The sequence below is a fragment of the Oxyura jamaicensis genome, chromosome 9, assembly GCF_011077185.1.
Source record: "Oxyura jamaicensis isolate SHBP4307 breed ruddy duck chromosome 9, BPBGC_Ojam_1.0, whole genome shotgun sequence".
NCBI lineage: Eukaryota > Metazoa > Chordata > Aves > Anseriformes > Anatidae > Oxyura > Oxyura jamaicensis.
In genome coordinates this window covers 23,347,024-23,368,635 of record NC_048901.1, presented here as the reverse complement: position 1 = coordinate 23,368,635, position 21,612 = coordinate 23,347,024, and the positions used below count along the sequence as shown (strand labels likewise).

Here is a 21,612-nt window from a genome sequence, read left to right as displayed (position 1 = left end):
TACATTTGTGCACATATGGAACAGCTTTCCTCATTACATTTGAGATATATTTCATTAAGCTCAGCTTATATAATTGCTCCGAGCTATATGGTAGCTGTATGATTGATGTTAAGGAATTTAAGACAATTTACTAATCTAGTGTGACATTTTAGATACTAGTGGAACATTTTAATGGGAGCTGGTGGTAAAAACTTGTGGTTTTCTTAAGTGATGTTTAAATAAAACATTAATGAGAAAAAGTGCGTGAAACTTCTGGAAAAATACCTGCAAACTGCTGACCAGCCAACTCATTTCAGAGTACCTGTGCCACAGCAAATTCTAGTCTTATGTCCTTGGCATGGAGATAAAATGGTTTTGTGGGTATGAAACACCACCAAGAAAAAAAAAGTTTGAATTTAAGATAGTTTGTGTACAAAGCATCGTATTATCTTCATTGTACCTGAAAAAGGAAGGGGAAAACTTTGGTCAAAATCTACAGCAATCATTTTAAGATAAGTGTTTAAAAACATGGAAGAGTGCTAAGCTCAGAAGAGCAGAGCTGGAAGCACCAAGGCTTTCGTGATGTGTTTTCTGTTATTTCTTTGAAACACAAATGAGGTCGGCAGGAATTTCATCAAGCTCTTCAGCTGAATATGACAGAGCTATCAGTCTACCTGTGTAAGAAAGCAACCCATGACCTTTAAAGGGGTAATTTTGATTAATGGTCCTTTGGGATGTGCTGTCCTCACCTGGCCACTGGGATAGCACCAGGAACAGACATCACTGCCACAAAGCACGTGTGCCTGGTAGGAAAGCAAAACCTGTAGAGCTCTGTCTTTCTCCCCAGATGACTAAGCCACAAGTCGATGAGCAAGACCTGCTGATCATTATGTAAAGACTGCCCCCGTAATCTTGTCAAGGTCAGTGTCAGTTTGGCTTATTGGCTGTGTAAGTGCCGGTCATGCAAGTTAAAGATGCCTGAAGGCAGCCTTAACCCTGGAGCACGTTTCGGTGTAGCTCAAGCGTCATGTTCTTACTTCCTACAACAGAAGCTGATGGAGTGTAGCACTGCCTGAAATACTCGCTATTAATAAGGGCTTAGGAAGTATTTCTACCTGTATATATGTCAGATTACATTAACTAAGCCTGTAAAGATGCTTCCAAGGTTAAGCACTTCTTATTTTATTTTTTTGTTTGCTAAAGATGTTACAGAGAACAGAGGCATTTCATAGTATGGTCTTCCCACTTACAAAATGTAAAGCGTGAGGATGTTGCAGGGAAGACCTTTATCCATGATAGCATAGTTATTCCAAATGGCATCAATACTGTTATTCGAAAGGCGCGTTTCTGAGCTGACCTGTTAATATTTAGTACCATTCTTAAAAACGGTTAAGCAAATGCATTTTTATAACATAGAGAGCAAAAGCCAAAACAGAGGAAAAGCCAAAAAGGCCCCCTAAATGGGCAGCCCGTTTGAGAGCTGACTGTCCCTGTGGATGTGGTGAAGGATTGCTGGATGCAGGATCTGCCGAACAAGAAATTTTCATTGAATTTCTTTGTATTTTTCTGGAAAACATCCTGACATGTTTGAAATCTGTGGGCTTCATGCTGTGCAATTTGTCTCAGTAGAGGCTGGCCTTTTTTCTCCTTTCACTTTCATTTGGCACATTTTGCTAGTACTTAGTGGTATTGGATACTACAGGAAATCACTTTGTTGTATTTAATCCCACATCATTCCTGCGTGTACATAAAGCCTGAGTTCTCTTTCACAGAAGAGCAGCATTCATTTATAATTGCCTGATAGAGCTGGAGAAAAGAAATTTCCCTCTGCAGCCCGTGCTGTACTGGTGTACCTGCGCTTGCTGTTGTCGGTACCTGTTCTCTGTTGGTTCTCTCAGGCTTCACGTTCTCTTTCCGTAACATGTCATGCATCCTTGAGTCCAATTCTGCCTGAAGAATTTCAATTGCTGGTGGTGCAGCACCTCATATCTATGTCACTGTACAGCCCCAAGTGAATGTGCAGTGAGCTCAATGCTGCAGGTACGTGGTCCTGCAGGGTCCATGGCCAGGAGTAGCTTGTTGCAGCTTGAGGACATCTGAGCTCATGAGAGTGAGCCAGGACGTAGACCAGTGCTACAAGTAAGTAGCATTACAGCCATTTTATTATAGGGTTCCTTGAGACATAGGGTGGGTAAACCTGCTCCGGCACAGCCTGCAATGGCAGCATCGAGGCAAAAGCTGGGCTTTATCTTGGCTCCCATCCTGTGGTCTGACCACTACGTGACATGAAAGCATACTCCGTCATTGAGGTAGTCCTGCTACTTTCCCAACAGAAAATTACATTTTTATAAATGGAGATAAATACAAATAAATTATGCATTAAAAAGACTGAAGTGTAAAACAAGCTGTGCAGATTTATCATTCCGGTGGTGGTATGTTCAACTTAGCTCAGTTTTTCTTATCTTTAATAGAGCAGCAATTTTATATTCTCTGATGAATTGTTTCAATGATTGTTGACTTCTGGCAATTATGAGGCCACAGCAAATAAAACAAACCAGTGTGCACAGGAGTATTTTAAATATAATATTCTTTTTAGATGGCATTTGATGTCTGTGCATTGTCACAGTGTATAATGGCATCCTGTGACATATGTCAACCCTATGTGACAAGCAGCATGAGGAATAGATTTGAAATATAGAGGAAATAAATGCAAGAATCAATGGCTTCTGCTGGCTGCAGTGAACTGTGCAGGCCTCTATGCTTGGCAATTTCATGTTTTATGTAAAAGAAGAAACTCTTCTGGAATGCATTAGGGAGTCTGTGCTCAAAACCACTTACAGTAAGTGAATCCAAGAAAATATGGTCAAGTGGAAAGGAGACCAGCGACCAGACCTTGGATGTCTGCAGGTGCTGTGAATAGCAGCTCACAACGCTGTTGGCTGTTTGGCTCATAAAGTTTTGAACCTAGTGACTTGGACGTGCATTGAGGGAAAGAAGCATAGTTTAGTGGAGTTTTGTGGGTATTACATGATACTCTCTTTACAAGCTTTTAAAGATTGCAATATTCTTGCATTAACTACAGAAAACATCATAGAGAAGGGATTTTTTTTTGTTGTTGTTGTTGCTTTGGACCTTAAGAAAATACAGTGAAACTTGCCTTTATTAGTTGGCTCTGTCTTGCAGCATAACTTCTGTGATTATCTATTTCCCTGTTTTAATCTAAATACTTTCCTCTTTAAAGAAGCTGAACCATTTCGAAAGTGTAAATAATATGACCAAATCCTTCCTGGATGCAATGAGAGGACCTCTGTACAAAGTCAGAATGGTTCAATTCCACTCACGCTGTTTTTTAATATCAAGAGTTTCTCTCAGAAATGGTTCTCAAAATTAGAATGTGTTTTCTCGGAGGAAGGAGGGAAGATGAAGCCCCCAGAAGAGCCCAGTGCCCTGGTGTTATAGTACTCAGGCAGGGAGCAGGAGACACTTGCTTAAATTCCTGCTCTGATTCAAAAAGTCTTCACTGCTCTATAGTGTTTGTCTTCCTGGTCAGGCAGATGTTTAGAGCTTGATATTATTGACTTAATTAATTAAGCAAGACAGATGTCTATTTCCTATTGGAAAGGGAGTGAACATACTTTGAGTTTGCCAAGGTGGACGCCAATTTAATGGAGTTTGATCTGTAAGTGTGACCTTTTGATCGTAAGTGCGACCCGCAGGCGAGTGAGGCGATGCTGCTGCTGCTTCTCTCCCATCACCTGCCCACACCTGCTGTCCATGCCAAGCTCGTGCCATCGGCCTTCCCCCTCCGGGCAGGCAGGGATGCTCAGACCTCACCGCACCTACAGACGTCCTGTAAAGCCATGATGAAAGCCGCTCAGCCCTCCACCAGTGCTGTCACCACGGTGCGATTTAAAATGTCCCCTGTTCGTGTGGCCGCTGAGCAGCGTTGTAAGGGATGATACAATTATTCCAAATGCCAGGACTCTGAGAGGATTTGAATCACTCCAGGGTGCAATTGTTTAAAAGCAGATCAGATGGGGCTGACCCCATTTCTTTACTTCCTAATTTTATGTACCATAAATTTAGCTCTTATGCAAGGCTGCGAGCCTGCAGTGACACTGAGTGTGTAGCATAACACCGAGTGAGGATCCCTGATCCACTTTGTTAATGTTGTGCTGAGCGAGCTATTAAAGAAATGAAATTCGGAAGATGAAACACAAGTTATGGCCGTCTCTACCCAGCTCCGTAAGCATACTTTTCTTCAAAGTGAACTGCACGTCTTGTTTAAAAAATATAAGGTGGTATTGAGTGCGGGGTCACGCCAGCAGTATCAAATCAACCTTCAGCGCTGAATGCGCAGCGCTCTGCAATAAACCATGTTGTCAACACCAATGTTTTCCTACTGGTTTCCTTCTGGACAGCTGTAAGTGCTGCCAATTTCATTTTTTATTTTTTTTTGAGTAACTTTAATGCTTGTCAGGCATACTGGACTGGCAGCCTGGGAGGGTTTGTATGTCCACACACCTGCGGAGCAGGTACTGAGCAGATGAGAGCAGTGTGGAGTTATTTTGCTAGCAACAACTTGTACCGGCAGCAGGACTCACCCCTGGGCCCTGTGCATCCTTCTCGTCCTCTGTGCAGTCCCTTTGTGAGTGGGGGTGTAGATTCCTGCCTGAAAGGACTGGATGGCTGCCCCCAGCTCACGCGAGCTTGCATAACGTGCTGGCGCGTTGCAGGGAGCATTTTGGCTGTTTTACTTGAGATACGTTCATATCCAGGTAACTGTCCGTTAACGTGGATTTAATTTTCAAATCAGGACATATGAAATACGAATGCAAAGATTTATTATTATTATTAATTAATTATTTTTTAAGCATGAGCATTTTTGTATGGAAAGTTTCTAGTCCGTGTTTTTTTGCTCAGGAATTAGCCCTGCCTTGCAAGTAAATGAATCCCATGCTAACTAGAAAAGAAAGAAAGTCTCTCATTGCTTGAAGGATTTTGCAATGAAAACAGTCTCATTTTAGAAAAAGGGGAGAGGGAGAGGCTCATATTAGAGAGGCTTTTTGTTTTTCTACTAACATTTCATAACTTCCTATAGAGTGAAGACATCAGCACCTTACCAGTAGCTAACCGATTTAGGTGAATACAAATGGAGCAGTTCAAAGATTTGCTTCAAAAACTGCCAGTGGCAGGAGGGGGTTGTTTTTTATTTTTATTTTTCTGGTGGATTCATATTTTATTTAGATTTTGCATTTTTTTTTTCCGTTCTAAATGGAGTAATAAAACCTTAAATGTTTTCTTCTGCCTCCCAGTTTCTCTTGCACTGCGGTTCTGACTGATGTAGCCAAGACTAAGCTTCGCTCTCTGAATAATGTATTAATTTCTCTGCAAGGAGTGCAAGTCTGGAGACTAATTTCTGTAAGTATTGTGCTTCTAGTTACCATCAACAGAAACATTTCATTCCAGCTTGATATCAGAAGGCAGCCTCGGATGTCTGTGTGCAATACACCACGATTTACCCAGTGGAAGGGGTGCACCGACCTAAAAGCAGACTGGAGCAGAGGTTGTCCTGACTGGAACAGTTTCTGCCTGCTATTGCTGGGATATCTCCCTGGTTCAGAGTTGTACGCCGCTCAGACAGGGAAAACACCGTGATTGTAGGGAAGCATTTTGTTGATAGCAGAATCTATTTTTCACTGCTGCCTTGCTTTAAATTCAATGAAAATGTTACTGAAATGGAACTAAATAGCACAGATGAGGAGGAACAATTAAAAACAGTACTTTAAAAAATTACTTAAGCCTATTTGATGACTTTCTCCTGTTCTGATAGCTGAAGAGACCCAGCCTGTTCAGAATGACATACTGGCCTTTCTTTGTGGACAGGTCACTCCAAGTCCCTGACGTTCTCAGGACGTGTGGTCAGCCCCTGGAAAGCCTCTTGCTGAGGAGCCCCAGGTTCCTGAGACAGAATAAATTCCAGCTGGAGTCCTTATTAGAAAAACAGAGGGTTTCGGGCAAGAGTTAAATACTTTGTCTCTTGGATCAAACATACTTTTGATAAATCCTCAAAAACTGAAAATGAGAGGCGCTGGGCAAATTAACAAATGACACTGCTGGCTATAGTTTTAGCAATGTCACTGTTTTGACAGATTCATTTTCTTTCACCCACTATGATTGATAAGTGTATCTGTCTGGGATTAGAGAAAGTTGCTAGGAAGGGAGTGCTTGAAGGTCAAATTGCTCTAAGGAGACATTATATTTCCCTGCCAGTTTCTATGGTAGGGTCAAGGCTTTTTTTCCTTGCTTCTATAAAATGTAGAAAGCAATTAAGTTTGATTCATGCCACGAGCTACTTCTTTTGGTTTTGGTTGCCTCTAACCATTCTAGCAGGAGAGAAAAACAAACCAGCCCTGTCACTTGGTCTGTAATACTGAAAAAGAGCTTCCAACGCAGCGGGCAACTCCTTACTGCTCCAGAAGAGATGTTTTGTGCGTCTTAATCTTTAGCTTACATTGAAAAACATCTCAGTGCTGTGTAGTGCCATCCAGGTTAATGACTGCAAATTTCATCAGCAGGATGCACACGTGAGAAAGCTATTAAAATATTGCTTAAAGAGGACAAAGTACCTGTACATCACCAGCATTTGGGTGTAGGGGGATGCCATTCGTTATTTTGCTGACAGCACAAGACCCCAGGAAGATACAGATATCTATGGCTTGACCACTACTTTGGTTGGCGTGTGTGTGCAAAATAGAGCCAGTTGTCCTAGCTAGAGCTGGATGGTATGAAATGGTCCATGACCATCGCCTTGGAAGCCAAGAGGGATGATTGTGAAGAGGTGCAGCCAGTGATTTTCTTGTGGGAGATCAGTAAAAAGATCCAAATCTGTTGTTGGTGGTTTTGTTTCTTTCAGAAAGAAATGAGGATTTGTTGTCAGGAATCAGGAATGCCCGACTCAAGTTGGGGACAGCTGGGCACACTTGACGTTCAGGCTTTACATTTTTAGTTAATTGCTTTCTTTCTTTTGTTCATGGTTCCTGCTTTTACTTTTTACTTCTCTACCTCTCTCTTTCTTTCCTTTCTTTCCTTTTTATTTCCTTTTCTTTTCCTTTTTTTTTTTTTTAACCTCCTCCCATTTATTTTTGTTCCTTTTCCCCTCTTAAATAATAGTGCCTAATTCTTTCCATATGGCCCTACCTTTTCCTTTCCCCAATTCTTCCTACCTTATGCTGGTTTCTGCCTGAAGCTGTTTATTTCTGATGGTTGTTCGAGTGCTGTAACCAGAAGTTGCTTCCCCTGACACTGGCAGCCTGAGCCCAGAGCAGATTTTGGGACAGGTAGAACCAGGAGCAGGCTGCTGCCGTCTGGATTGCTAAACGAGCTAGGATTACAAAGCTGCATTTAGTGGATGCAGTCACTGAAAAATGGCAAATAGCAAGAAAGCCTTCAATTAAGAAATGTTAAGCAGAATGACCCCTTAGCAGTGTAATCTTTGTATTAATGGGAAAAGGACATTTTAAGTACCTGAGGCCACGCAAAGATTGGTATCAAGCCACCCTCGGTGTTCATGGTACTGTGCCTAATGGCATCTGAAAACTGTAGAGCAAAGCATCATTTTATCAATTTACTTTGAAGCTATTTTTTTTTTAGTCCAATTCTGTTGGAAATGGGAACTTGCTAGCTGAAGTCATTAGTGGCCAAAAGCCATGGGCTGCTTGAAATGACTTTGAAGAGTTTGGTTCAGCCCAGTTCCGCTGCCAGCACAGCAGAGACGTCAAAGACGACCTGAACTGACGCATCTGAGGCTTCCCACCAAACTGCTGGGGACGGGGTCAAATTGGCATGGATGGGAACCATTTTTCCTTCTCCAGTTAATTCCTGTTAATGCAGGGAGCGACTCATGGGCTCCTGAAGCAAGCACCTCAGTGAGGTCCATGCAACCCTCTGAAATAGTTCAGTGCCTTAATATATACGGAAGCAGGAGATATGGGTTCGGCTCTTTTCGCTAATTAACCTGCTTGAGGATCGGGTTATGCTGGAGGCATGAAGCAGGGATGCTGGAATATCCTCCTGTAGGAACATTTCTACTTTGTTTGAAAGTATTCAAACATAAAATATTATTTTCTGAGGCTGAAGTTTTGAGAATGACCTTGCTGGGTGCCTGTGGGAACATTTAGATTCCACTCTGAGTCACTGGTCTCTTACTGTAAAGTGCTGTTTCCTTATTATTAAACAATGAAAACTTTGGGAGGCAGGGACAAAAAGCCTGTCTCAACCGGTAAGGTAATTCTCATCCAAAGACGATACGAGATTGATAGGACAACTTGAACAGAAAGGTTCAAAAGCATCCCTGTGACCCAAGCATGGGGTCTGGGGCAGAAATAAGACTCCTTGCTCCTAGGCAGGGATGGGATCTGCGTGCAGCTTTTTCCACTGATGCTTTTCACAGCCCCTTGCTCCGTACATTTGCTGTTCTGAGTACCAAAATTTGCTCATGACATTCATGGTCTAAGATGAGTGTTGTGAAATCTGCTGGGGCGATGAGATCTGTGTGTACTTCATGGATCTACGCTCAAAATTAAACCTTACTTTAAAAAAAGCACGATGTTCAAACCCTTTTTGAAAACCTGGACGTTATGACTCACAACAGGAGCTAGGGAGTGCTGGGCACTTCTGAAAAGCATCCCGAAGTTTCTGACAAATTTTAATTAAGAGACATGAAAGAGAGATTACAAACTCCTTGATGGTTGGTCTGGTGTAGATTTAAATACGCTCATTATAGGAGCTCAGATGAGTTTGAGTATTCTGTGCACTTCTGCGCTTCGGGAGGTGCCTGATCTCTTTGGGGTTATGTGGGGGCCACGCTCTTCTCCTCGCAGCAAGCTGTAAGCCTGTCTCCTGGAAATAGCACTTCTGGTCTAGGTGCCAGTGCCAAGAGGCCTTTTCCAATTACCCTGCCTTTCAGTGTGGGAAGAGGGAGGATGTGGGAAAAGCTTTTGTTTGCATGAATTGGGCGGTGTACGTGCGAACGCTTCTTTTCGCCAGCAGTGAGAGCAAGAAGTCAATCTTAAAAAGTTTTCCTCTCTTTCTTCCGTTCTTCCCTTCTTTCTTCAAAACCATGAAGATTCCGGAGGTGCAGCTCTGTAGGGGGAACGTGCTGCTGGGAGCTGTTTGCACGGCCCCACGTGATGCTGCAGTGAGCCGTGCAGGGCGTTTGCTTGATGTTGGCTTGGAGCGACCCCAAGCTTCCAGTTGGCTGCTGGATCCCCGCTGGTCACGGGCTGGTGCTTTTATAGCTCTGCGAGATGCGATCTGAAAGGGATGAAAGGTGTTAAGAGCACAATGGGATGCACACTCTGAAAAGCTGGATGGGAGAGCTGAGACTTTGAAGTGCAAAGAGGGTGAAATCATCCCTGTGTAGGGAACTTGAGAGAGTCGTGTGTACCATGTAAATTCCTGTTATACCATCAAAGTAAGGCTTAAGTTGAGCTTAAGTGACTGAATCTCATGCGAGTGTTTTGCCTGCGGGTAAACTTTTACCCTGGCTGCTTATTTTTGGAAAATAAGCTGTTTAGAGGAAACTGGAAAACATGCTGCTAAGTCAGGCTATGAACAGGTATCTGTTACCCAGCTGCCCAAATCAGGACCCAAATCCATCCTTTAGCTCCTTGGCAGGGATGTTATCATCTCAGAGAGTGCTGAGACACTCTGCAGGCAGTTTTCTCTTCAAATAGACCAAGACCTGAGGAGTTACTGGGAGGAGAAAGGGGAGGGAGAGGAGGAAGGATGGGGAGGATGGGAGCAGGACGGACAGCGGTGGCACCAGGCTCTGGCACAAACCACACCTGCAAAGGCACCGAGCAAACTAGAACAACCTGGGAGACTCAGGGGGTGATGAAGGTCTAGAAGGGGTGCACAGGGATGTTATTTCTATGGATTTTAGTTGGTTGTGTAGGGAGGTCAGGGCTGCAGCAGGAGGGGGATATCCTGAGATAATCCTTGTCAAAGGCCAGTAACTCGTGTCTTCAGAAGGGGGGGGGGGGGGGCAAAAAACCCCACACAAACCTCTAAAATTTAAGCAGACACAAAGCTGCAATGAGGATAAGTTTTGGCCAGTATTGTTTCTAAAAATCAACATATTTTTTTTTAGCTGCAGCATCCCAATAAGTCCTTTGAAAGTGGGGCTTTCCCTCTCATCTTTAGAACATTAAAAAAAAAATAATGCATATATTTATTTATTAAAAGGACCAAAAACCTTATTTTTGCCACAGAACCAGCCCTCCCTGAGTGGAGCTGTGTGTGGTGGCACCACGGGCAGCGTTCCTGGGGGCTGCTGCAATAAATCAGTGCCGCGGGCAGGGGTGCAGCCCCTGTGCTGCACCGCAAGGTGCCGGCGGCTGGTGTCATCCCCCTGCCGCTGCGCCTTCGTGCCCGAGCCTTTAAAGAACCTTCTGTAATTTTTGTCTTGGAAGTAATGAAGCCTGACAGCGTTGGCTTGTGCATGATAACAATCCCACACTGGTATCTTTTGAATCCTTCCTTGCCAGCTTCATAAAGGAAGAATGACTTTTCCAAAGCGACAGTAAACATGTTTCATTTTATAAGACATTGTGGTTAACAGCCTGAAACAACAAAGTGTGCTTTTTTTTTTCTTTTTTTTGGGGGGGCTATAACTAAACTAATTTGAGCTATATTAAAAGTGCTGATCTGGAAGCTAAGCCACTTTTTGGTAACACAGCAGGAAAACATATATGGCCTAACTCGCACAGTTTGCACCGGGAGGAGGAAACGAGCGCTTGCAGTGTTTGTGGAGCAGCTGGATGCTGCACAGCACCGACCCCAGCACCACAGGGCTGTGCAGCGCTGCTGATCCCGTGTGGTCCCCAGGCTCATAGCGTGGTTTCAGGCTTTTGACGTTGTGCTTCCCGGGGGATGCTGCGTGGAAGGAACCTGCGTGCAGTTAACAGCAACCTGTGAAGGATCAGGTGGCGGTGATTTTAGTGCCATGGGCTTGGGGGATTGACTTGAAACGATAAAAAGTCGTGTGAGCTCTTGCTTGCTCTCGGATAAGTACTGCTTATTTTGGCTGAAGTCAAGTGAGTTACTCCGGGACTACCTGAATGTAAATGAGAGAATAATTTGTCCCCTTAGGACTCCTGTGTGTTGCTTTGCATGTATTTCATTTGATGATATTTTGTACTCACGATTTGCAAGTGTAAACGAGAGGGCACAGGGCAGGACGGCAGGGGGTCAGGGCCCTGCTTTGGGCATATCTGGGCTGCAGAGTTTGGGTCCCTGTTCACGTTTAAGTGAGTTGATTGCTCGTTAACCTGAGTTCACTAAGGTGTGTAAGTGCGTGTCTAGCTCAGCTACAGGCACTTGTTCCAGGATGCGGCGCCGAGCTGGGCTGGGTTACGGAGAGGCTAAGTCAGCCGTTAGCTTGCAGCGGCAGTCCCGAATTTCTGCCCGTGTGAACAAAGCTCCCCCGTCCATGGGGCTTCTCAACCGCTGCTGATATGAACTGTGCAATAATTTAAGTTTTTTTTAGGAACTGAATTAAATAAGAACAAACTGTAACTCATCTAGAAACATATTAAAAGACGTCTCTAGTGATTTATTGAAAATATCATGAGCAGACTGGGCTTGATTGCACCCCGTAGGCACACAGCTGCTCTGGGGGCTTCCCAGCGAGGTGGGGAGGCGTGTGTCCTATTGTGCTTCCTGAGTTATGGCTTTATGGAAAACACTGTGGGTAAAAATCCAAGCAAGCTGGTGTGGGGACAAAGCAGGAGGACAGCATGGGACTGGAGCACCGTGCCACAAGCACTCAGGTGCTCCGCCAGACCCTGCGAGGAACCCTACTCTGGGCATGAGGTTTGAGCCTTTGGTCTGAGCAGGTCCCCCTGGGGGCTGGGGGGGCGATGGGGTGACGGGCAAGTGCCTCTGCTCTGCCTTTCCTCCCTGCGGTGTCTTGGATGCTGTGGGATGTAGCACTGGCACTGCTGTGTGTGCAGTGACTGATGACCCACCTGCCAGCCTCTGTTCACACCATGCACGCTTGCAGGGACAATTAATAGAGGAGCTCAGTGCTGGCACTAGCATCGCCAGGAAAGCTGTGAGCACAGCTACACTGCTGCAGGGGGGACCTAACCACACAGGAATAGATTTTTAGGGCAGACAAACACACGTACCGCAAAGGGTGAGACGTGGGGCAGAGCAGCCCCTGCACCCACAACCCTGCAGCTGGCTCAGGCTTGCAGGGCTGGCAGCTCCCAGCCCGACACGACGGTGCTGAGCCGTACGTACCACACCTGTCAGCGCTGCATTGGGAGCTCAGCACCCTTTGGTTTGCAGCGACGGCCTCTCTGTTGGCAGCTCGTGCTGCCCGAGCCTCTGCTCTGCAAACTGACAACGTAACAGGTAAAGTTTTCTATCCGGCGCTTCTCGTGAATTCGTTTTACTTTGAAGGGCACGAGAAAGCAACAAAAGGTTAGAGGAGACGATGACATTTTTTAAACCGAAAATGTAATTGCAGTTTCCCTCTGAGGCTTGTAAATATGCTCTCAACTATAAATAGCCCATTTCCATCACTTTTATAAGGCCCTTAATTCATTTATCAGTGATCACGGTAAACGCAGCTCCACACCTGACACGCTCAGTGCGGTCTCCTTGAGGTGCAGTGCACAGGACTAGGCAGGAGCGGATCTTTGCAGCTGGGACAGGGAGAAGGGAAAGCACATTTCCAGCCACAGTTTATTTTCCTGCCCTACAATTTAGGAGTCACCAACAGGCTCTTTAATATGCAAGGGTGTTTCTTTTTTGTGCTGCAGTGCCCTGCAGGACAGAGATGCCCTGGGAACTATTAGCAAGGGCCGTGTGTGTGTGTCTGTGCGTGCTTAGGATTTGGTTTGAACTTCTGCCTTTTTGTTTTTCAATCACCATCTAATACCTTTAAGCACCTTTCCCTTTTAAAACCTGAACTTGTACTTGAAATATTGCTATTAATTTTTGCTTTTTTTTGTTTTGTTTGTTTGCTTTAAATACAAAAACAACGGGGAAAGTGATAAGCTGGGTGTGAAGTATTTGTGAAAATACAAAATGGCAGGCTATAAAGAGTGCGGCAAAACAATACTTGATTAATAACAGCCATAACCATAAAACCATCAATTGGTTAAGAGTCTCTTAGTCTTATGATTAATAATTTGCTCAAAATCTTGACGGAAGGACTGCAAAATTAATCTTAAAAATGTAATACTATAGATGAGTTGCTGAAAAACTGTTGTTGAAATAGCTTTAAAATAGTTTGTATGTTAAAAGCTACAGTAGATTGAAGGCTTTGGGTAGAAATACATGTATATTTTGGCATTTAGGTATAGAGACATAGGACAACTTGTAGCCCAAAGTGCAAAATGAGTGTAAGGCAATCTACAGTCTGAGAGAGCACGGAGACATTTTATGGCTCCTTCACTGCAAGGTGCTAAAAATCCACCCGAAGACGCACCCGCCGTGTGGCTGGCATTTGCATGCAATTCCATATTCATGCTCTCTCCCTTCTTTTCCAAGTGCTGCATTCAGCCCCCGTTAAAAGGGAGCTAGGTGAGTCTTAGCACCCTCGATTCCTTAATGTGAGAATATTATTCTTGTCCCCAGAGACAGGCGTTCACGGCACCAAGTGCTTCTAGCCCTGCCCATGTCACAGTGGCCACCTGGCCTGAAGCTTGAAATCATTTTGTTCTTAAAGTGTTTTTTTTTTTTTTTTTTTTTTTCTTACAGGACTTGAAAGGAACAGGACTTACAGGTTTTTTCCTGGTTTTGAAGATGATTACTTTGATTTTTTTTAGCGAGATTCTTTAAATGTGGTGGCTCCTGGTCATATTTAGGACTATAATGCAGAGCCTAAGACCATAACAGCAAGTGCTGTTCCAAGTAGTTTAAAAATCCTCTTGGGGAAAAATATCTCCCATCCCAGATGGCCTCTGTATTTATTGTCATTACAGCATCATTCCCCACAGAAGGATGTGATTCCTCCTGAGAAATAAAACCCCAGAACCTGACACTGGGCAGATGCCTGCCATTCTGCAGCCGGTGTGGCTGTTGCACATTTGCACACTGAAGCCTCTGGAGCCGTGGACAGGAGCTGGTCTCCTTGTCCTCAGACCTCGTGCTGCCCGAGGTGCCTGCAGTGCCAGCACGCAGCTGCGTTTTTATGATGGGATTCAGAAATGTCCTAAGACAGCTGATAGCAGTTGAAGACGAGAAGCCAAATCTCCGCATTCTCTTCTCGTCAGAATCCACACATGAAAATAAAAATAATGGTACAGCGAGTTCCCTGAAGAAAAGCAATAATCCAGTATTTAAAATCTAATCTGCGCTTTAATTAGTGTTTTCTCTTGTAAGGAGAGGGAAAACAAACTGCGTGCAGCCTGACAAGGCACATGCCACCTCTGAGCCTGATGCAATTTAAAACTGTCAAGTTATGAAGCACAGGAGAGAAAATTGGATGTAATCAAATGTAAGGAGATGGCACTGGCGAAAGCAATGCTGCGATGCAGCTCTGCGTGCCGCGAGAGGCCGTGCTGGAGAAGGCAGGATTTTTAAAGCAAAGACCAAAGCGGTGCTGCCCATAGGACCCTCGCCACGTGCGTGTGGTCGTTCCTCCTGTGTGGAGGAAAGCACGGCTTTGGTTCTCCCCTAAGGATGCTGCCTTATTTGTTCCTGCTGTTTCCCGTCTCTCTGCCATATGCAGCCCAGGTGTGAGCTAAGCGGTAATTTTGACCATGGGAAGTTTTTTTCAGAATATATATTTTTTTAAAGTAAAATTTCCAGAATCGTTTTATTTTATGGTTGTTATCTTTTTGTCATATGCTGCTGCTTTTAGCAGCTTGTTAATCCATTTCACTTCCCTAAGCTTTTCATTTATATGCTATAATTCAGTTTAGCAATGTAATGTCTCTTACGACAATCCATTTAATAACCCTGCAAGAAACATCTCAACTGTTGGACATTTGTTCCAGTGAGCACAATGTATTAAGTCTTAATCTGAAGGTATTTTAGGTTATGAAGTGACACTGGATAATCCAGTAGTCTCACAATTGATATATTTGGCATAAGACTGCACCTCATTATTTTACTGAACCTCCTCAACGCGAAAACAAAGAGCCCATGCACTTGCACTGTCACGGTTAGCTGATAAGTGTCTCCACCTAAATTTTGTTATATTCTGTTTCTGGTTATGGAAGATGGTGATGGATGCACTTTTCTCCCCATGTGTGTCCGATTTTCTTGAGCACTTCTGGTCTGGTTTCATTGAGAACCTCTGGTGCCCTGAGGTGCTGCTGGATGCAGAGCTGGGGGTCAGGTGTCCACAGAGCAGGGGAAGGGGGATGGCCTAGGAAGGATGACAAATGTGTAGAGCTGCTGAAGAGCGGGAAATAAACTCACCTGAACAAAAGGATCATGTACATACTGTTGTTTTTATAAAACCTTAACCTTAAAATCTGTAATTTATACTATATTATTTGAAATCGATTGGTTTGTATACCTGTGCCTCGTATGGCATTTCAGCTTTTAGAGTCTGCTTGCTAGGGCTCTGCTGCCTGCACGATGAATTTCAAAACTTAAATGTGTTCCAGGGTGAGCTGGGCAAGGATACGTCTCAGCTTCTTACATGTTTATGGCAGTCAGCATTGGGCATTTTAGCTAATAATTCATCTAGATTGTGGTGATATCCTAGCTCAGCCTGCACCATGCCCAATGTCAGCATTAAGCAGTGTCCACTATAATCTTTTTTAATAGCTTGAACTACATCAATTTTTAGTCCTGAACTGTTGATAAGCTCCCTTAACTCAATTTGCCAGAGTTTATGAACACATCCTTCATCTCTTGACTTCACACTGAAGTGCTTTTTTTTTAAAAAAATGAAAGATATAATAGCAGCTGAACATCAACAGAAGTGTGCTGTGGCTGTACTCCATGTCTTAAAAGACTACGCCTTAAAAGTTTCAGGGTACCCTATTCTACTGAATTTTGTTGGGTTAACAAGTGTGTTTTTTTTTTTTTTTTTGCTTTGTATTGGGTGTTTTGTATTTTGTCCAGTAGCTAATTAATAGTTAATCTGAAGGCAAGTTTGGTGGAATTAGATATTTCATAGTTGGATTTTAATTAAGCAGAATAGTAAAAGAAGCATTTTGTTGTGGAGACGTTTTGATGAACCATGTGTCCAGTAATTCCCTTAATGCAGGAGGATTCATTTCTTCAAGAGAACTTCTTTTGGGAAAGAAAACACAAACAGATAGTGTAAACTTGCAGTCTGCAGAATACCAGCCAGCCAGCATTCAGCCTGCTTTACATGCCTCCCAGTGCTAATTAGGAAACCAAATTTTTGTCTGTATAAACACAATAATAGCTTTGTGTAAGCAGGTTCTCAATGTGTGAAATACCTTTCTAGCTGAAACAGCTGTTAATTTCTGGGTCTCTTTTTTTTTTTTTTTTGTGCTTTTTCCCTTAAAGAGAATTTGCAGAAATGAAGTTATAAACATATGGTCAAAGTTTTAAGTGCTTTTGAAGCACAATTTTATAGCTAGTGCCTTCTTTCCGGTGACCAGTAGTTGGGCTTGGAAATTTTTGATTTTTTCTTTTGGAAAATGCTAACTTGTCAAAACCAACAAACAAAAATTACAGTGATTTGATTAATCCTTCCATGGGAATTACATCTGAAATCTGCTTGCCTTCACCCTAGGCTCATATGCCTGTGTCATGTTTTGTGGCCAAACAGAAACGTCTGGCTCTCCAGCTCCCTGCAGAGCTCCTGCTCAGCATGTGAAGTTTCCAGGCAAATCGCTGGGAAAAGCTGAAATCCACAACTTGATGGCAGACGTGGCTCTCCATGAGGATGGAAGCTCCAACCTCTACAGCAGATACAGGGCAATATACGTTGAAGCCCAGGAGGTAGGTTGGCATTGTTTTGGCTGATTGGGTGTTACTTTGTGGTGATTTGCTATTAAATTCTGTATTTTCTAAACATGAAAAATGTTGTGTGGTGAGTCCCAGTTTCCTTACCCAAGGGATGCTATACAGAGGAAAGCCTCAGCATACCAGTAAGACCACAAAAAGTACTGTTTGCACATGCAATGTGTCTCCCTTCCTCCAGATTTATCTGTACAGTTATCCACCTTCTGCTTGTGAAAGGCTTGGCAACGTTAGCAGTTTGTTTTTGGAGGAAACATAATTGCAGGATAAACAGAAATATTATATTGAAGGTATGTGAGCGAAAAAGATTTTTCAGTAGAATTGTTGAAAGAGGCTTGACGTTGCAAGCAACTGTTCTAAAATATTTTATATATTTTCAATTTAAATATTTTCAAGAAAACATTTAGCTAGTTGCTTTATTCTGAACAACCACTTATACAGCAGGATTACTGTTGTTTCTGAAGAACAGGGAAGTACGAAAATTGTGACAGTGTTTCTGGTTTGCAGTCTCAGAAGAGCAAATGAAATTATCTTGAAATAACTGTTTTCTACAGTCAAAAATGGGCATTAAGTGCCATTTCTACCAGAAGCTGCAGCCATCCCTGTTTGGCTTCTTGTTTGATTTGCTCTCAGTCTGATTAAACCTGAGTGTGACTGTGGTCTTATGAGAGTAAATATTGCTTAATAATAACTGCAGTTTCAGGTCCCTTTTTAAAAGATTGAACTGTGCGGGTCTCAGTCAGGTTTCTAAGACAATAAAATAGGGGTTCAAATATTTTGCTGTTCAATGTGAGTTGCATCCAGTGTCCTTTGGCAGTGCTTTGTGCACAGGAGCCTTGTGCATGCTTTGGGTCTCTTGTCTGCAGGGATTTGCACAAAATGCTTTGTGGGTCCGAGCTATTAGCAAACTAAATTCTCTCTGCTGTCGTATTTATCACTCCTTACTAATGTGCCTTAAGGAAAACCAGTGCAGATAGTGTTTTTTGACTTGGAGCCTGCCCTTGTTTGGCTCTTACGGGAGTTTGTAGGCGGAGGAGGGAAGGTTCTTGCTTGACAGAAGCCGACTTCAGAAGTGCTGCCGAAGGCTGCATTATCAGCTCTAAGCACTTTTCTAGATCTCTCTTACTGTCACTATTTACATTAAAACAATGAACCAGTTTTTCCCAAAGAAGTCTCATACAAGGTATGACCTTGCTTTCCAGCAAGTATAAGCGTGGTTTGGCACCGCATTGAAGAACCCTTTCTTGAGGTATCCCAGGGCAGTTCTGTACTGAAGCTACTCATTTTAATTCAACTTTCACAGTGACCTTTTCCAAGACAAAAATAGCCCTTTATCGTTCTTTCACCCCTTGATTCTCTGTTCCTCTGACCCATGTTTAATGCTCAGCTGCTTCCCTCTATCTACTAAATCTCAGGGGTATTCACCTCTGTAGCACTGCCTACGGCAAAAATTGCTGGAGAAGACTAGGACCAGTGTACAGTGGTTGTAAATTTTCCCTTGTGAGTATGAATATGTCCAGTCTCTGCAGCTACCAATTTGGCTTCATCCGTCCCCAGGGGAATGTCATGTGAGAAATACAAGAAAAGTTTGTCTGGAAGTTGCCTAGACTCTCTGTGTGGCTTACTCAAACTCATCCAACTGAGTCGTATTAGCAAAGCTCATTTTAAAAAAATTCATTAAGAGCCCCCCAGGGTTTGATTCCACTTCCACTAGCATTTTTGATTAACAGGAATAACAACTCAGATTAAGTTGTTGGAGTTACACTGGTCTAAATCAATACAGGAATAAAATGACCCTTCTTTATTTTACTTGAAACTAATGTAATGTTATGCCAGATTTCATTTGTTCTTTTTATGAACTGTGTTTAGCTGCAGTGGGAGAGAAGGGAGGGAATGCAGATTTGGAAGGACTGTTATAATGCTATGATTTTCCCAAGAGATGGCCATTCTGAAATGAGCAGTTGTTTATAGGCAGCTTTCTTTGCCAATTTTTGTGACTTAATTTTTAACTTGGAGCAGCTGTATTTTTCCCAGCTTCCTAAGCCTGCCTAAATTAGCTAAGAACTGGGGAGAATCCCTTAAGATATATATATATATATAAAGAACTAGATTTAAGCTGTGGAATTGGAACCCAATTTGACAAATGAGACCACTAGAAAAATGAAAATATCCCAAGTCAGATGAGACATCCCTAACTTGAGTCTATAAATCCACGATTGCTGTTTCTGTTTCAGGGCTGTGAACAGGGCAATGGACTTGGCTTATTCTTTAGGTGGGATGTGGAGCTCCTGCAGTGCTTCGTAGCTGAGAGCTGCAGCCTGCTGGCACAAAGCAGCAACCTTTGGAGACACAAAGAAATTGGAAGAGAGTAGTGAGAAAGACATGGCTCATGCATGAGCTAAGAGAGAAGGAGGTAGGTTGCTTGTCCTAGGCTTTGTCTTCCAGTGTGTTTTCTGTGCAGGGCCCTTTAGAGCATGGACAGGGGTGCCTCCTCTCTGCTGTCTCTCTGGTAGCATCAGAGTGCATCACATCACCTGGGAATGACATAAAATAGATGAGGGCTGGATACAAGATCTGTTTTGAAGTCAAAGTCTTTCTAGATGGTAACCCCAGATCACCCGTCTTCTCTTAGAGCAGAGGTGAGAGCCAATCCTGGACGTCAATCTCACAAATCACATTGTCACAGAAGAGGTAACAGGCTGACTACCAACAAGGATGTATTGACAGAAGTGTTGTAACATACTGCATGTTCCCCCTGCCCTGCTGATTAATTCTTCAAGATACCAATGGAATAAAATATTATCTGCCACGGGAAAAGGGATGGAGCAAAACCATCCCATTTATTTTCCAAGCTGTGAGCTGAACGTCTGTGGGAGAAAGCCCCTAAGATAAATTTATTTCTGTTATGGCAAAGGGCTGATACAGATGCCTTCAGTGCTGTGGATGCAGGTGAGTAGGTGTTCTTCATGTGATACACTTACTGAGTTCTGACTCTTCAACTGTCTTAAGAGGGGGCCAGAAAAGATGGTTTAGTTTGCAGAAAAACTTCCCAATTAAAGGCATGGGAATTCTACAGGTGTGCTGGGCCCAGATCTTGTTGCAGTTAATGGTAATGTTTCTAGTGATTTCAAATGAGTTTGGATGCAGACTAGAAAAATGGTGTTGAGGAATACAGTCAGGTTATTTGAGCAGCATCAGTAGGTATGGCAATAGGCAACCTGATTACCTGGCAGCTTTTGATTTAGTTCACACATACTTGGACAAAATTTAGCTCAAAGAAATGAACAGATTTCCTTCGGCTTTTGAAGAAAGACCTTGCAAGCTTGCAAGGAGAATTAAGCGAAGATGAAAGAGGCACCATAATGGGCGTTGAGTTGGAGATGAACTGTGGGGCAGATTCTCCCTAATTAGTTTAAAGATTGCATACTGCTCAGTATTTATTAAGTTTCTATGCAAAATCTGTGTCAACATCTGAGGGTCTAGAGGACTTTAAGGATGCTTTGGCTCCTCCTGGCCCTTCTCCCCCCTCCCCCCACCTTTCTATTTCTGTTGTTTTTGTAGGTCAAATGGGCATTTTTGGTGTATTTGGGAGAACTGCTGAGTTTAAGAGTAAAAGGAAATATGCATGGAATTAAACACCGTAACAACTTTCTCAAAAGAGATGCTTCCCAGCATTTCCTTAGGACCTTAATGTTTTGAGCTGCCAGCTCTCTTCTGGAAGATTGTTCAATAGGCAAAACCCCCTGAAATGAATTTTTCAGAGCTTTCTAAATGTTCTCCCTAGGCTTAAAGACATGTCTGATCACTAAAGTATGTGTCCTGTTGTATTGATTCATGTGTAGAAATGAGTGGCTAGCTGTAGCTGGAATTTGTGTTGTAAAAAATGTTTATTTCCCCTGCTTCCTGCAAGCCAATAGAGACTCATTCTAAATGTTCTTTCAGCCAGTAGAAACTCATTCTGCTTTCTTGTGGTTAAAAAAAGGCTATGCTAATAAAATGTAAAATAAAACGTAAAGCAACTGATTTTATTTGAGGAACTTAACAGGAAAGATTATGAAAATAATTAGGTATTTTGTATGAACTTTGTATGCCATAACCCCATAAAGAGCCCATAAAGGGATAATTACCTTATTACCCTCAATTTTTTAAAAAAACTTGTACATTCTTGCATTGTACACCCCAGTCTCTTTGGTGTGTGTGTGCGTGCGTTCATCACGTTCATTGAGGCAAATTGTTCATCTTGGTGTTTTTAAATTGATCATATTGTCTCTGCTAAGATAACGCCTATAGAATAGGACCTTGTCACAGGATAATGGTCCTGCTGCCAGATACATACTGAGGCAAAGCTGGGACATTTATCAGAAATACACATCAAGGTGAAACAGACACATTTATTTCCAAAGCGGGTGGCTTTTATCCTGTCAAAACCTACCATACTTTTTCTTTTTTCTTTCTTCCTTTCTTCCTTTTTTCTTTTTTTCCCCCTTTACCTGCATCTAAGCTAATGGCTTGGGTTCTGATTTTTTTTTTGTCATGTTAGTGGGGTTGTTGCAGGTCTTTGGTATGTGTGCTAAGTTGTCCTCTAGTTGGGTCAAGAGGACAGAATTATGTTATAGAATAACACAATGATGCAATGAGTTCATTCATGTTGCTTGGATCTTC

The 21,612-nt window shown here is 42.9% G+C and overlaps 1 protein-coding gene across 2 annotated transcripts in view; it reads left to right on the top strand.

The window, feature by feature from the left end:
- The window catches only part of OTOL1 (otolin 1), a 161,014-nt gene that overhangs the window by 72,890 nt on the left and 66,512 nt on the right, over positions 1-21,612 (top strand). Inside the window, exons 2-4 of one of the 2 annotated variants that reach the window (XR_004753202.1) lie at positions 5,295-5,400; positions 5,813-5,865; positions 10,721-11,135. The gene's annotated coding sequence lies outside the window, so the exon portion shown is untranslated. Of the gene's footprint in view, positions 1-5,294; positions 5,401-5,812; positions 5,866-10,720; positions 11,136-16,720; positions 16,930-21,612 lie in introns of those variants that run through there. The other variant, XM_035334561.1, reaches the window with a different exon arrangement.